General features: G+C 42.7%; 1 pseudogene; it reads right to left on the bottom strand.

The window, feature by feature from the left end:
• The window catches only part of LOC129194350 (organic cation/carnitine transporter 2-like), a 33,965-nt pseudogene extending 21,014 nt beyond the window's left edge, over nucleotides 1-12,951 (bottom strand).
• Between the last annotated feature and the right edge of the window lie 1,209 nt (nucleotides 12,952-14,160).

Raw genomic sequence — 14,160 nt, 5'->3', positions numbered from 1 at the left:
ACTGGCTGTAGCGAAAAGAACAATAGCATGCTTTTTCATCAAATTTTCAAATTTTTGGTTGAAAAATTCTTTACCGGCATCCGTTTGCAGCTTTTTAGGTATTTGTCTTTCTAAAAAGATGGATTGAAAAGCTCTCACTACTTCTGCTGCAGTCTTGTCTCTCAACACGCGCACATAGGCACGTTTTGAAAACACATCTATGACAGTTAATAAATATTTATTCCCGTCATTATGATCAGAGAGTGCTCGCATATCGCAAAGATCTGCCTGAAATTGATTTAAAGGTCTTGATACAAAAACTTTATTCCTGGGGAAATTAACTCTGGCTGGTTTATGCAATGTGTATGCGTCTTGCTTGGATAAAAAGTCTTAAACCTTACTACGTTTTACTTTACAAACTGCTTCATTTTGCAGGGCTTGATGTAATCGCCCCACACCGCTAAATCCAGCCGGGTGTGCTGGATCATAAAAAATGGTGCGCATACGCCGGTCACTCATGGTGGTATGGTGTGCTTTTGATCTGATGGCTTATTTTATTTATTGATAATGTGGGTAAAGACCCTGTGTGCTCACCCCCCCCCCACACACACACACACACGCGCACACACACGCACACACACACACACACACACACACACACACGATCAGGGGGGTGGGAAAGGCAAATTCGAAATATATGTTTACCTGGCGGTTGTTTTGTAAACAATATCTTACAGCATCCACAAACAAGGCATAGACTGTAATCAAACGACCCACATTAAATTAATTTGTCCAATGTTTTAGTATATTTTTGATTGTGTCAGACAAACTAGCTTCAGACATGTGAACCAGTTTTAAGACCAACAAATCCCATGGTAACTCTGATACAGCAAGAGAACGGGCTTTTTGCATGATTTTTTCCAATCTATCAACGGTGGCATCTCCGCACGATGTGGATCTGATCGTTTTGTCCAAAATGTCCATCCACTGCTGTGCTATGTAGCGGCGTTCAAACTGTCTGTGGAGAGTTGTGAAGTAACCCCCATCTAGGCTTGATAAAACCCGTACACAGTCTGCAGGATATTGTAGGCCTCTCGCCCAAAGAAGCCGATGGTTGTGATGTCTCTCTCCAGCTGAAGCTCAGCTAAGAAGACCTCTGTTAGAGTTCTCACTGTGGCGACATCAGCCTCTGCACCAAATAATGCAAGCGCGTGGTGAATCACAGGAAGAAATCTTGGTGTGTTGAGCCTGCCTAGCAATGGGTAAAAGTGTTCTGTGATCCAAAAATCATCGCTGATGTAAAGACACATGTGTTGAAGCTCATCGGGGTGGTTGTCTCGGCAGCCGTAACATGCCTCCTTCACATACACCTGCAGCACCTCAATGAAGATGTGACGGACTGCTGCTTTACAGACGAATAAGACGTCTGCCTCAGGAAAGCGGAAAATTGGGGGTGTGTCAAAACATGGGGCTTCCCCCACCTCTTCTCCCCCAAGGGCTGATGCTGGTGGGCTAGCTGGTGATTCAAGTGAGGCCCAATCCTGAGGCTCCTCTTCCTTACCCTGCAGCGGCATGGAGTTGTGGGTCGATGATGATGGACTAGCTGGTGATTCAGGTGAGGCCCAATCCTCAGACCAGGGTGGTGAAAATGGAGCTGTCCAGCACTGGCCCCCCACATCCTCGTCCTCAAAATCAGATACCTCTGGGCTTGAGGTAATCAAGATTGGCTCATCGAATCTCCCAAAATCAGACATCTCTGTGGCAGGTTTTGGAGTCTGCTTGCTTGGCTGCTAGTGGTGAGGTAGTTGAGAGCGGGGTCCAGCCATTTATACAAGAGTGCAGCCAGAGGTGTTAAACCCACTCACCCTTCATGAAAAGACAAAGTCTTGACGACTCCAACCAAATTATCCCACAGACGGGCCCTGTGATATAGGCTTGACAGACGCTCTGTCTGAGGTGAAATTATTTCAATCCAGGCCTTCAAAGGTAGTTTCAAAATTTTAAAGAAAATTCCACAATCTGAATTGTAAGCCTCTAAAATGAAGTTTGCATCAGTCTCCTCTTGACCCGTGTTTTGTTCCCTCCCCCGCACCCTGACCCTGAAAAACCACCGGCCATTTGCAGAGGTCCGGGACATCCATACAGCATTAAAATCCCATTGTCTTTCTCCAGAATTTTTAGATTTTTGTATAATTAGTGGGATAATGGAACAGAGCACACCCCAGTCATTGGAGTTCAGTGTGGCCAGATCCGGGAGAGGGGTGATGTCATCATTGTCCATCTGAAAAAAACATAGCTCACCCAAACCGTAGTTAAATCTGTAGCCAAAACACCCGGCATGTCCATAGCTTTCTAGAGACCATCGCTCCTCCAGAGGTCCTTTTGGAGGCTTTTGCACTCGCTGTAACTACATGACTGTTTTGCGTGGCGGTTTTGTGATGTCATCACAGTCCCTATGGTAAATAGAGACCGGTGTTTCACCGATTATTCCTTTAGGTGTTGATTTGTCCATGATCCAAATTTTCAATCGCAGCTTTACGACGGGCTGTATCTTGTGTGGTGTGCGAACACCGGAGATGTGTTTTATTTACCGTGTCCGATCCCACACGCCCCCCACCCTCTGACATTTTTGATGAGGTTTGACTTTTTTAAAATTTTTTTATTTTTTAGAAAATAGGGCATGTCCGTACATGCTACATTGTCCCTGGTCAGAGTAAAACACACACACACACACACACGCGCATGCGCAGACACACCCACATACACAGGTAAAGACATGGGAATCAAACAGTCTGCGAACCCCCGCTGTGTCAGGCTAGACTATTGTAACGATCCACAATTGCCAAGTTTTCTGACTTTGTCATAGGGGTGCTAAGACAGTTGTCCCAAGGTTTCCTGTTTTGTTTTTTTTACAGCTTCCTGACTCTGACTCTCTCTCTATATATATATCTCTCTATAAGGCCGACCACATCTCTATATTCATTTATCCAACATACAGACAACTTCTTAAAAAAGCTCCCCCTGTACGTATAGCAGTTAAAGTGTGGAATGAAGAAACTGATCAAGTACTTCAGGACTGCTTTGGCTGCACAAACTGGGATGTGTTTAAAACTGCAGCGGGGAGGGAAGATTGTACTGTTGATTTGGATGAATATGCTTCTGCTGTTACTGGCTACATTAGCACATGCATAGAGACTGCTACCACCACCAAGTATTACAGGAAATACCCTAACCAAAAACAGTGGATGAACTGTGATGTAAGGGCTAAGCTACGTGCTCGTTCGACTGCATTTGTCATGGGCACCGCTGATGACTACAAAAAGGCCAGATATGACCTGAGGAGGTCCATACGGGAGGCCAAAAGACAGTACAGACAGAAGCTGGAGGGCTACTATTCCACCTCAGACCCTCGGCGCATGTGGGCGGGGTCCAGCACATCACAGACTATCGACAGCAGAGTAGCGTAGCCACGTCCAGCCAAACCACACTTCCAGATGAGCTGAACGAGTTCTATGCCCGCTTTGACACCCAAACTCCTGATGAGCAGAGAGGGTGGCTGAACCTGGGGAGCACACAGGACTCACCTCTCATGGTGACATCAGCTGATGTGCGCAGGGTTCTAAACAAAACAAACCCACGAAAAGCAGCAGGGCCAGACAACATCCCAGGACGTGCACTTCGGGTTTGCTCATCAGAGCTAGCTGATGTGCTTGCTGACATATTTAACCTGTCGCTTGCACAAGCATCTGTACCGACCTGCTTTAAGTCCACCACCATAGTGCCCGTACCCAAGAAGAGCAACGTGACCTGCTTGAATGACTATCGCCCTATAGCACTCACTCCTATTGTTATGAAGTGCTTTGAAAGAATAGTCATGACCCACATCAAAAAGAGCATCCCGGCGGCAACTGTGGACCCTCTACAGTTTGCATATCGCCAGAACCGGTCCACGGATGATGCAGTCAACACTGCCATCCACACAACCCTTTCTCACCTACAGGGCCAGGACACATACGTCAGAATGCTATTTATAGACTATAGCTCTGCTTTTAATACAGTCAGCCCCCACAAACTCACAAATAAGCTCCTCACACTTGGCCTGTCTCCCTCCCTCTGTAACTGGGTGTTTAACTTTCTCACAGGCAGACCCCAGTCAGTCAGAGTCCACAATCGCACATCCAGCTCAAGAATTGTGAGCACTGGGACCCCACAGGGGTGTGTGCTGAGTCCACTCCTCTACACGCTCTTCACCTACGATTGCGTGGCCTCCCAGAACAACACCAGCATCATTAAATTTGCGGATGACACTACAGTCATCGGCCTGATCACTGGTGGTGTTGAAACATCATACAGAAGAGAGGTGGAGGACCTCATAGCTTGGTGTCGTGCTAACAATCTCCTTCTCAATACAGATAAGACTAAAGAGATGATCATTGACCCAAGAACAAGGGAAAAGGAGCCGCATAGACCCCTGTTTATTGATGAGACTGAGGTGGAGAGGGTGAAAACCTTCAAGTTCCTTGGCACACACATCAGCGAGGACCTCACCTGGTCTCACAACACCCAACAAATTATGAAGAAGTCCCAAAGGAGACTGTACTTCCTGAGAAGACTGAGGAAATTTGGCATGCCCACCACAATCCTGAGTTGCTTCTACAGATGCACTATCGAAAGTGTCCTTACCGCCTCCATCACTGTTTGGTACGGTAACTGTACAACACGTGATAGGAAGGCACTCCAGCGGGTGATCAAGACCTCACAGAACATTGTTGGGGCAGCCCTCCCCTCACTGCAAGACATTTATAAAACTAGAGTCCTACGAAGAACACACAACCTCATCAAGGACAGCACACATCCACAACACTCATTATTCACACTTCTACCGTCAGGCAGACGCTACAGGAGTTTGAAGTCCAGGACCACAAGGCTGGCAAACAGCTTTTACCCACAGGCCATCAGGCTCCTCAACGAAGCACTCGCACACGCCGCACGCAACACACGCACACACTCATAGCACTTTATTTATTTATTTATTTATTTATTTGTATTATTTACTTGTATTAATGTCTCTTCTGTTGTTGTTGCTTAATTTATTGGTATATATGTTTATGTGTTTATGTTTCTTATGTTCTTATTCTTTCTTGTGTTTTCTTTCTTTTCTTGGGAGAATGAACAGAATAAGATTTTCATTGCATGGTATAACTGCTGTTTTACCATGCACATGACAATAAAACTCTCTTGAATCTTGAATCTTGAATCTATATCAGCTTTATTTGCTTTCATGTATAAAGTCTGTTTTAACGCCAAGGGGTCAAGCTGATAGCTGTAATTTTTCAACAGTAATTGTATCGGCCGGTTGGGGGGAGTGGTCTAGATGCAGGAGGGAGTGGCCTAGATGTATCATTTGTACTTTGCTATTGAAGAAACAAGGCTGGTGGATGGACGGCTGACAGGTAATCATGACATTAAAATATAATTTTTAACAAAATAGCTATAGTAGAAAGACTGGTATCTAAGGTTGTAATGTTTTGACTGTTTTAGTAGTATTATTTCTATTGTTTCATTGGGAATGTGGTAAAAAAGTGTTTTCAGTGTTTTGACTGTCTTTGCAATTGGCTGATTTAAATGGTTTGAATGGGGACGTGTGAGCTAAGGATGCAATGTGTTGAATGTTTTAGCAGTATTATTTCTATTGTTTCAATGAGAAAACTCCATGTTTGAGACACACAGACAGGCCGGAGGGGGCGGTATTGGGGGCCCCAGTCACACATGCTGAGACACACCCAGATAAGGCCGGAGGATGTCTTGGGGGTTGTGGGGGTGGAGGGGGGTCGTTAGGAAAGGAGGGGTATGGGAATGGGGGCTTCCCCCACACGCAGCCGGAAGAAAACACAGTCACGTGGGAATGATTTTATGATTGTTTGTTTGTTTTATGACTTCCGCATGTCCGCTTGCTGATGCTTTGACCCCTGACACATAGGTGTGAAAATGCTTTGATGTTTTATTGTTTTATTGGCCCGTCATAAACTTTTATTGTTTTATTGCCATATCATAAACTTGTATGACAGGGGGCCATAAATCAATCAAGACATGCCATAAATACCTTTTTGACACAAAGTCAATTCTATACCTCTCTGATGTCCCTTCAAACAATAAATTAGTGCAGCATACCACCAGAGAGGGATGTAGACCACACTAGTGGCGGACACAACAGCCAGAACGGTTCTCCACTCTCTGATGCCGTACGCCAGGGGTCACCAACGTGGTGCCCAGGCGCACCAGGTCACCTGTAAGGACCAAGTGAATCGCAGGCCTGTTCTAAAATTAGCTCAAATAACCATACATATCAGTAACACGTATCACGTTTCTATCTATTTTATTTTTATCTTATTTTTGCTATTCTTGATTAAATCACACTTACATGTGAACTGGAAATGACAATATATGAAATAATTTATTTTTTAAAAGTGATTAATATAAATGAATTCTCACCTACTATAGTTCAAGGGTCAGTATTGTGCGCAGGCCCAATACGTAGCGTTTGTGGAGCAGCAAAAAGACGATGATTGAGCCCAAAAAAGATGGCAGAAAAAAGAAAGAAAACCTATCATTTTCACGATGAATGGGAGGTAGAGTTTATTTTACCACTGAGAAAGGAGCCTGTGTGTGTCTCATTTGCGGGGCGACTGTAGCAACGGCAAGCTACCATGCCAACTACCAGAGCACTACGAGCACAAAAAGCTCGCGATTTAAAGGCAGCTCTGAGTAAACAGCAATCTTTTTTTTACGAGACCGTTGAAAAGCTCCCGGAAAGCAACCAAAGCCTCATTAAGAGCTACGCAACTCTTGACTAAGAAAAAGAAGGCATTTTCAGATGGAGCTGTTGTCAAAGAAGCAATGATGATAACTGCTAAAACTGTGCTTGAAGACGAGATGTAATCTCTACTCTCTCTCATGTTCAACTGGGTGCATCGACAATGGTAAGAAGAGTGTTCAACCTATCTTTGTGAATCAGCCTTTCCAACCATTAATTATTAATAATAACATATAATTAAAGCTAAATTGAGCAAATTGGCTATTTCAGAAATGTGTATCAAACTGGTAGCCCTTTGCCTTAATCAGCACCCAGGAAGTAGCCCTCGGTTTCAAAAAGGTTGGTGACCCCTGCCGTACGCGATCCATGGCAGCATCATGTAGCCGATGCAGTAGAAGAGGAACGCTCCGAGTGTTGTGAATATCACACGTAGCGTCTTGCTGAACACCTCCGTTCCTGTACAGGTTGAACCCCCCACAAAAAACAGAAGCACTCAAGAATCCTGGCGGACAAACGCAAGGCAAGATGAGACGATCCCGATCCCTACATAGAACGAATGCGGAAACATAGATGGAAATCTGTGAGGCTCCGACAAAGAGGAACATAATACAGAACATCCTCCATGATTGGGAGAAGGACTGCAAAAGGATGAGAGGCACTGAGCTGCAAGAGAGATGAAATAATCTTCTTCCTCCCGAATCTGAAAGTGGGAAAAAAAAACAATAGCAAACAAGTATAATGTCGAGCAAAAATCTTCCAAAATAAGAGCTAGTCTGCAAGTTCCATCCAGCGATCCACTTTTGTGTCTAAGATTCTTCATTTTTGTTTGGATTTTTCGTACATCATAATGCTTTGGAAGACATGCTAGCATACATGTGATACAAATAAAATGATAACAAATATACAGTTTTATAATTACTCAAATGGTCAATGATTTTTGGTCGTGACGTTGTTCTGGATTGCAACCATGTTTTCCAACCAATCTTGCTCAAATCCACTGGTTCTCAGGTATTTTCTGTCATTCCCAGAAAACAGAAATGTTTTCCCATCCCCCCCAATGTAAAATACTACTGAGAAACTGACAATATCTATTTATTTATCTGTCCTGTTCCTCAAACTTTGAGGAAACTATATTTATTACGCAGAGTATAATACAAAAACACAAAAATACAAAGTACAACTCACGGTAGCTAAAGGGTAACACAAAAATAACCTCCCGGAACACTCACAGGGAAAAACTAAGGAGAACAAAAAGAGCAGCGGAAAAGGAAGGCTGAGAAAAGGCATACGAAGTCTAACACAAAATCACTGCTGAGTAACTGAGCAGGAGAATACACTACAATAAGTAACTTACCACTGCAGGAGAAAGCCTAGCAGAGTACTAGTAAAAAGGGCTAGGAACGAGGTAAAGATACCACACAGAGAACTGCTGTGAGAGGCTGGTGTTGGCGAGGAGTTGGCAACCATCTGGCAAAGATGGTTCTTCTTTCTTCTTCTTCTTTTAGTTTCATGGCGGGTTGCAACCATGACTTTAAAAGGTGCATACCGCCACCTACTGTACCAGAGTATGTAACAATATCTTACTTTATACTAACTTAGATAATGAGGAGACTACTTATACTACTACTAATAATAAAACTAGAATAAAATATTCTAATAATTATTTATATTCTATTATACCATCCTGTGCCCTTCAAATATTCTATCACTGCCCTCTGTATATGCGTAACCCCCTCCCCACCTGTTCTGAACAAAACAAACCCACGAAAAGCAGCAGGCCCAGACAACATCTCAGGACGTGCACTTCGGGTTTGCTCATCAGAGCTAGCTGATGTGCTTGCTGACATATTTAACCTGTCGCTTGCACAAGCATCTGTACCGACCTGCTTTAAGTCCACCACCATAGTGCCCGTACCCAAGAAGAGCAACGTGACCTGCTTGAATGACTATCGCCCTATAGCACTCACTCCTATTGTTATGAAGTGCTTTGAAAGAATAGTCATGACCCACATCAAAAAGAGCATCCCGGCGGCAACTGTGGACCCTCTACAGTTTGCATATCGCCAGAACCGGTCCACGGATGATGCAGTCAACACTGCCATCCACACAGCCCTTTCTCACCTACAGGGCCAGGACACATACGTCAGAATGCTATTTATAGACTATAGCTCTGCTTTTAATACAGTCAGCCCCCACAAACTCACTAATAAGCTCCTCACACTTGGCCTGTCTCCCTCCCTCTGTAACTGGGTGTTTAACTTTCTCACAGGCAGACCCCAGTCAGTCAGAGTCCACAACCGCACATCCAGCTCAAGAATTGTGAGCACTGGGACCCCACAGGGGTGTGTGCTGAGTCCACTCCTCTACACGCTCTTCACCTACGATTGCGTGGCCTCCCAGAACAACACCAGCATCATTAAATTTGCGGATGACACTACAGTCATCGGACTGATCACTGGTGGTGTTGAATCAACATACAGAAGAGAGGTGGCGGACCTCATAGCTTGGTGTCGTGATAACAATCTCCTTCTCAATACAGATAAGACTAAAGAGATGATCATCGACCCAAGAACAAGGGAAAAGGAGCCACATAGACCCCTGTTTATTGATGAAGACTGAGGTGGAGAGGGTGAAAACCTTCAAGTTCCTTGGCACACACATCAGCGAGGACCTCACCTGGTCTCACAACACCCAACAAATTCTGAAGAAGTCCCAAAGGAGACTGTACTTCCTGAGAAGACTGAGGAAATTTGGCATGTCCACCACAATCCTGAGTTGCTTCTACAGATGCACTATCGAAAGTGTCCTTACCGCCTCCATCACTGTTTGGTACGGTAACTGTACAACACGAGATAGGAAGGCACTCCAGCGGGTGATCAAGACCTCACAGAACATTGTTGGGGCAGCCCTCCCCTCACTGCAAGACATTTATAAATCTAGAGTCCTACGCAGAACACACAACCTCATCAAGGACAGCACACATCCACAACACTCATTATTCACACTCCTACCATCAGGCAGACGCTACAGGAGTTTGAAGTCCAGGACCACAAGGCTGGCAAACAGCTTTTACCCACAGGCCATCAGGCTCCTCAACGAAGCACTCGCACACGCCGCACGCAACACACGCACACACTCATAGCACTTTATTTATTTATTTATTTATTTATTTATTTGTTTGTTTGTATTATTTGCTTGTATTAATGTCTCTTCTGTTGTTGTTGCTTAATTTATTGGTATATATGTTTATGTGTTTATGTTTCTTATGTTCTTATTCTTTCATTTGTTTTATTTCTTTTCTTGGGAGAATGAACAGAATAAGATTTTCATTGCATGGTATAACTGCTGTTTTACTATGCACATGACAATAAAACTCTCTTGTATCTTGTATCTTGTAGAACAGCTGTTAAAGTGTCATTAGGACCTCCCAGGTCTGCTTAGGCTGCAGGCCCCACGACCCAACCATGGATAAGGACATTCCCGGTGCAGTAACGATACATTCGCTACATCCATGTGTAACGATTGGATTCATAATGATATCAATATTAGTTCAGGAGTTATTCACAAAAATGGCGTTTTTCGTAATGGCGCCTTTCTTCCGGATCAAAAAATGCACCTCAGCTTTGTAACGTAGGTGTGTGTGTGTGTGTGTGTGTGTGTGTGTGTGTGTGTGTGTGTGTGTGTGTGTAAGCGGGAATGTTTACTTTGAGGAATAACACTCTACTTTTCACATTTATTTTGAAGCCTCACTGGCTTGGCTGGTAAAGAAAGAACGGTGATTTGAATGACAGAACAACGCAATCAAGGCTGTTTAAATATGGACATTCATGAGTCAAAACATACACCACAGAACCATGCCACTGAGTACATGTGTTATTAATTGAAACCCTTCAATACCGATGAACGTATAAAGTCTGAATATTACAAGAAAAAAAATTCTGAAGATTATTTAAGAAGACAAATAATAAATATAATCTTATAATAATAATCTAATCTGTTTTTCAAATGACTGGATAATAAGAAGTCTTTCAATTCTAAAAACACATTAAACATAAATTAAGGTCTTCAAACAAGATAAAAATGATGATAAATGTTCATTTAGCCCTTTCAGCAGTGGAACCTCGCTTTTTGTCAATCAAACCGAAACAGAATGCCACTTTTATAAAATTGCCTTCTTTATTACATGCGGTCAGATATTGTTCAAGATACCCGCAAGTATTGCCTGTGCTTATGGTTAAGGAAGACGCTGTAAAAACAAACCCAAAGTCGCTTATAATAAGCGGACCTGACAACACGGACGTGTTGGAGTCTACATTGTCATGAGGAAAGGAGCGGTCAAGACTAAGAGCTGTGGGTTTTGGTAGGATGGGGGCCGATGTTCCTCATCACCGAAATCCGACCACAGCAAAGTGCTCTAAAACTTCCTGGTAGACGGCTGCACATTCTTATTTTGGAATTTGTGTATATACACGGTGGCCATGCCGTCTTGGCACTTTTCCGCAAACCATACCTAACAGTAAATGGAACAGGTCTCTGCCTCCAAATAATACAGTCTGCCCCCACAGGGGGAAATCAAAGACATCAGAGATCCCCCAGGACACCATCCGTAGTCTCATTAGGAGCATGCCCCCACGTTGTCAGGCATGCGTACAAGCACGTGGGGGCCACACAAACTACTGAGAATCATTTTGAGTTGCTACAATGACATTTTAGCAAAATGGACCAGTGTGCTGCATCATTTTTTCACTTTCATTTTTGGGGTGTCTTTGATTTCCCCCCTCTATAGGGTGATCATTTTCATTTCTATCAAATGATGTGGCATCATTTTGTTACTAATACATCACCCACTTATTATCAGGAAACATATTCAACATAATTTTTCCCCCAGTTTAGATCTGATGTGTTTTCCAAGTGTTCCTCTCATTTTTTTGAGCAGTGTGTATATAACTTAACATTTATTTTTGGAACTTTTTTGTATAAACTTCAAATTCATTAAAACTTTATTTAAAAGTTATTTGAAATAACTTGAAACTTTGAGATGAGATGGTGTGAAATTCCAATTTAAAAAATGTTTTCAAATTTGTAGATTTTTAATTTTAGTTTTACATTTTTTTAACGTTTAATTTAATGTTTTAAAAAAATAAACAATTTACAACGAGATGGTGTGAAATCTTAATTATAATTTTAAAATCAAAAATGTTTTCAGAATTTTTGTCATAAAAATTTTGTGTAGATTTAAAATTTTAGCAATTGAAGATTCAAGATTGAAGAGTTTTATTGTCATGTGCATAGTAAAACAGCAGTTCTACTATGCAATGAAATTCTTATTCTGTTCATTCTCCCAAGAAAAGAAAGAAAACACAAGAAAGAATAAGAACATAAGAAACATAAACACATAAACATATATACCAATAAATTAAGCAACAACAACAGAAGAGACATTAATACAAGTAAATAATACAAATAAATAAATAAATAAATAAATAAAGTGCTATGAGTGTGTGCGTGTGTTGCATAGCGATATCACACATCATTGTGTAGTCATGATACCCCAACCCAATGGACAAGCTGGGCTATGCTTGATTAGCATGCTTTTTCTATCGTATTGTCCCGTGACATTTTGGCTATGTTTTTTTTCCAAAAACCTGGAACCCACCAGGTTTTTTATCCTTGATTGTTTTCCCAGTGCCTGCCTCCCCCCTCGGGCTTTTTTCATCGCTAAAGTATGGGCTTTGTCCAAAACCCATAGAAAAATATGCGCTTTTAAAACATCTGTATTTGTGTGGACAGGGCCTCACTTGTTTTTATAAGTTGATGTTTACACTGTAAACATTTTTCAACACAAAGTGGATCCTAACTTTGTCCCACATTAAAAAAAAATCAAGGATGCGGGGGCGGGACACAAAAACAATTCTACAGCATGTAAGTCAAGATAGGCCAAGCCGGGGGTCTTTGAATGCCTTAAATTTGTATTTGATTTCATTTGGCCATGACGCCCCCATTCTAAAAATATCATTTAACAAGTAATCATGAAAATGGAAACATCAGCAGTCATTTTACAAGTTGCCCCACGGCATTTCAAGCCCGTTCCAAGACCACGCCTGAGGTCCCCTGCAGTTCCGTTCGGGAGATCGGAGCGGGTGGAACTCCTGACCCATCTCCAAGCCCCCCTCCTCCCTTCCCTGGTTCCAGTGATGGCAGTGAACGGCGTCTGGGATCCGCCTTCGGAAGGGGGGGCTAGTACTTCCACCTGTGCTTTGGACACACATTCCATCCCGCTTGTGGAAGAGAGGGACGGTGCCATCTGTTGTACTACAGTACGCTCCCACACCTGCTAGTCAAGACGCAGGGTTCGCTGCAGCTGCTCATTTTATTCTAATGACAATAAAAGGACAGACTTGTAATATTATGAGGAAAAATAATGTCATTTTAGTAGCATGAAGATGAAATATTGAAGAAAAAGATATCATCAGGTGGGAATATGAGAAACAAACTAAACAAAACAAATGTCATTTTTGAACAATTCATCTTCGCACCACTGCACACGTGCACGTGTGTGTGTGTCATGTTTGGACACGTGATTAATGGAATGGATGTGTGCGTCCTGTAAAATCTGTGTTTTTCCGCACCGACGGGGCCAGGACACGTGCAGTATGTCACAATGCTAAACTACACAACTACTAAAGAGCACAAATTGATTATTTTAATTCGCATTTTTTCAAGTTGCTGAAACGACACTTCTCCGGCCCGGGAGGTGGGCCAAACCCCCCAAACATTCATCGGGGGTCCCGGCAGGACTCAAAGATGGCAAAAAAGCCAACTTTAGTAAATTGAAACACAGCCAAACATTGTAACCCCAACCCATTTGGAGACAATGTGCTAGCACTGTAAGTACTGTAGATAAGCAGGTCACCAGGATGAAGGCACCATTGCAGCAAGCTGTCAAAGACATCAGAAGGGTTGAAAGGACGTTGTCTCCCAAACCCAACTACTAAATCACTCCTTTCCCTACCTTTAACACCAATCCATACCAGTCCATCTTTCATGCCAGGTGAATACCTTTGTTGCAAAGTGGCGCAAGCAAAGACGCTTCACCATTTATGCTTATATGACAATTCTTAACTTTGGTTTTGACTGCATTCATCTCACATTGTAGTGCAGCATGCTTGGCCACAACTGGCATTATTCTGCTACAATTCTTGACATTTGTCGCTACTATCTTTTGGTAAAATATGTCACCAAGAGGCTTTGGAAAGTCACCAGCCTTAAAAAAGATTTGTGTCAAAGTGGAAATTATGCTTTACATTTCCTTAAAAATAAAAGCCCAGAAAAATTATCATTGTCACCTGTACAGGCTGATGGCAACA

The sequence above is a fragment of the Dunckerocampus dactyliophorus genome, chromosome 14, assembly GCF_027744805.1.
Source record: "Dunckerocampus dactyliophorus isolate RoL2022-P2 chromosome 14, RoL_Ddac_1.1, whole genome shotgun sequence".
In the NCBI taxonomy this organism is placed as follows: Eukaryota; Metazoa; Chordata; class Actinopteri; order Syngnathiformes; family Syngnathidae; genus Dunckerocampus; species Dunckerocampus dactyliophorus.
This window is presented reverse-complemented; position numbering and strand designations above follow the sequence as displayed.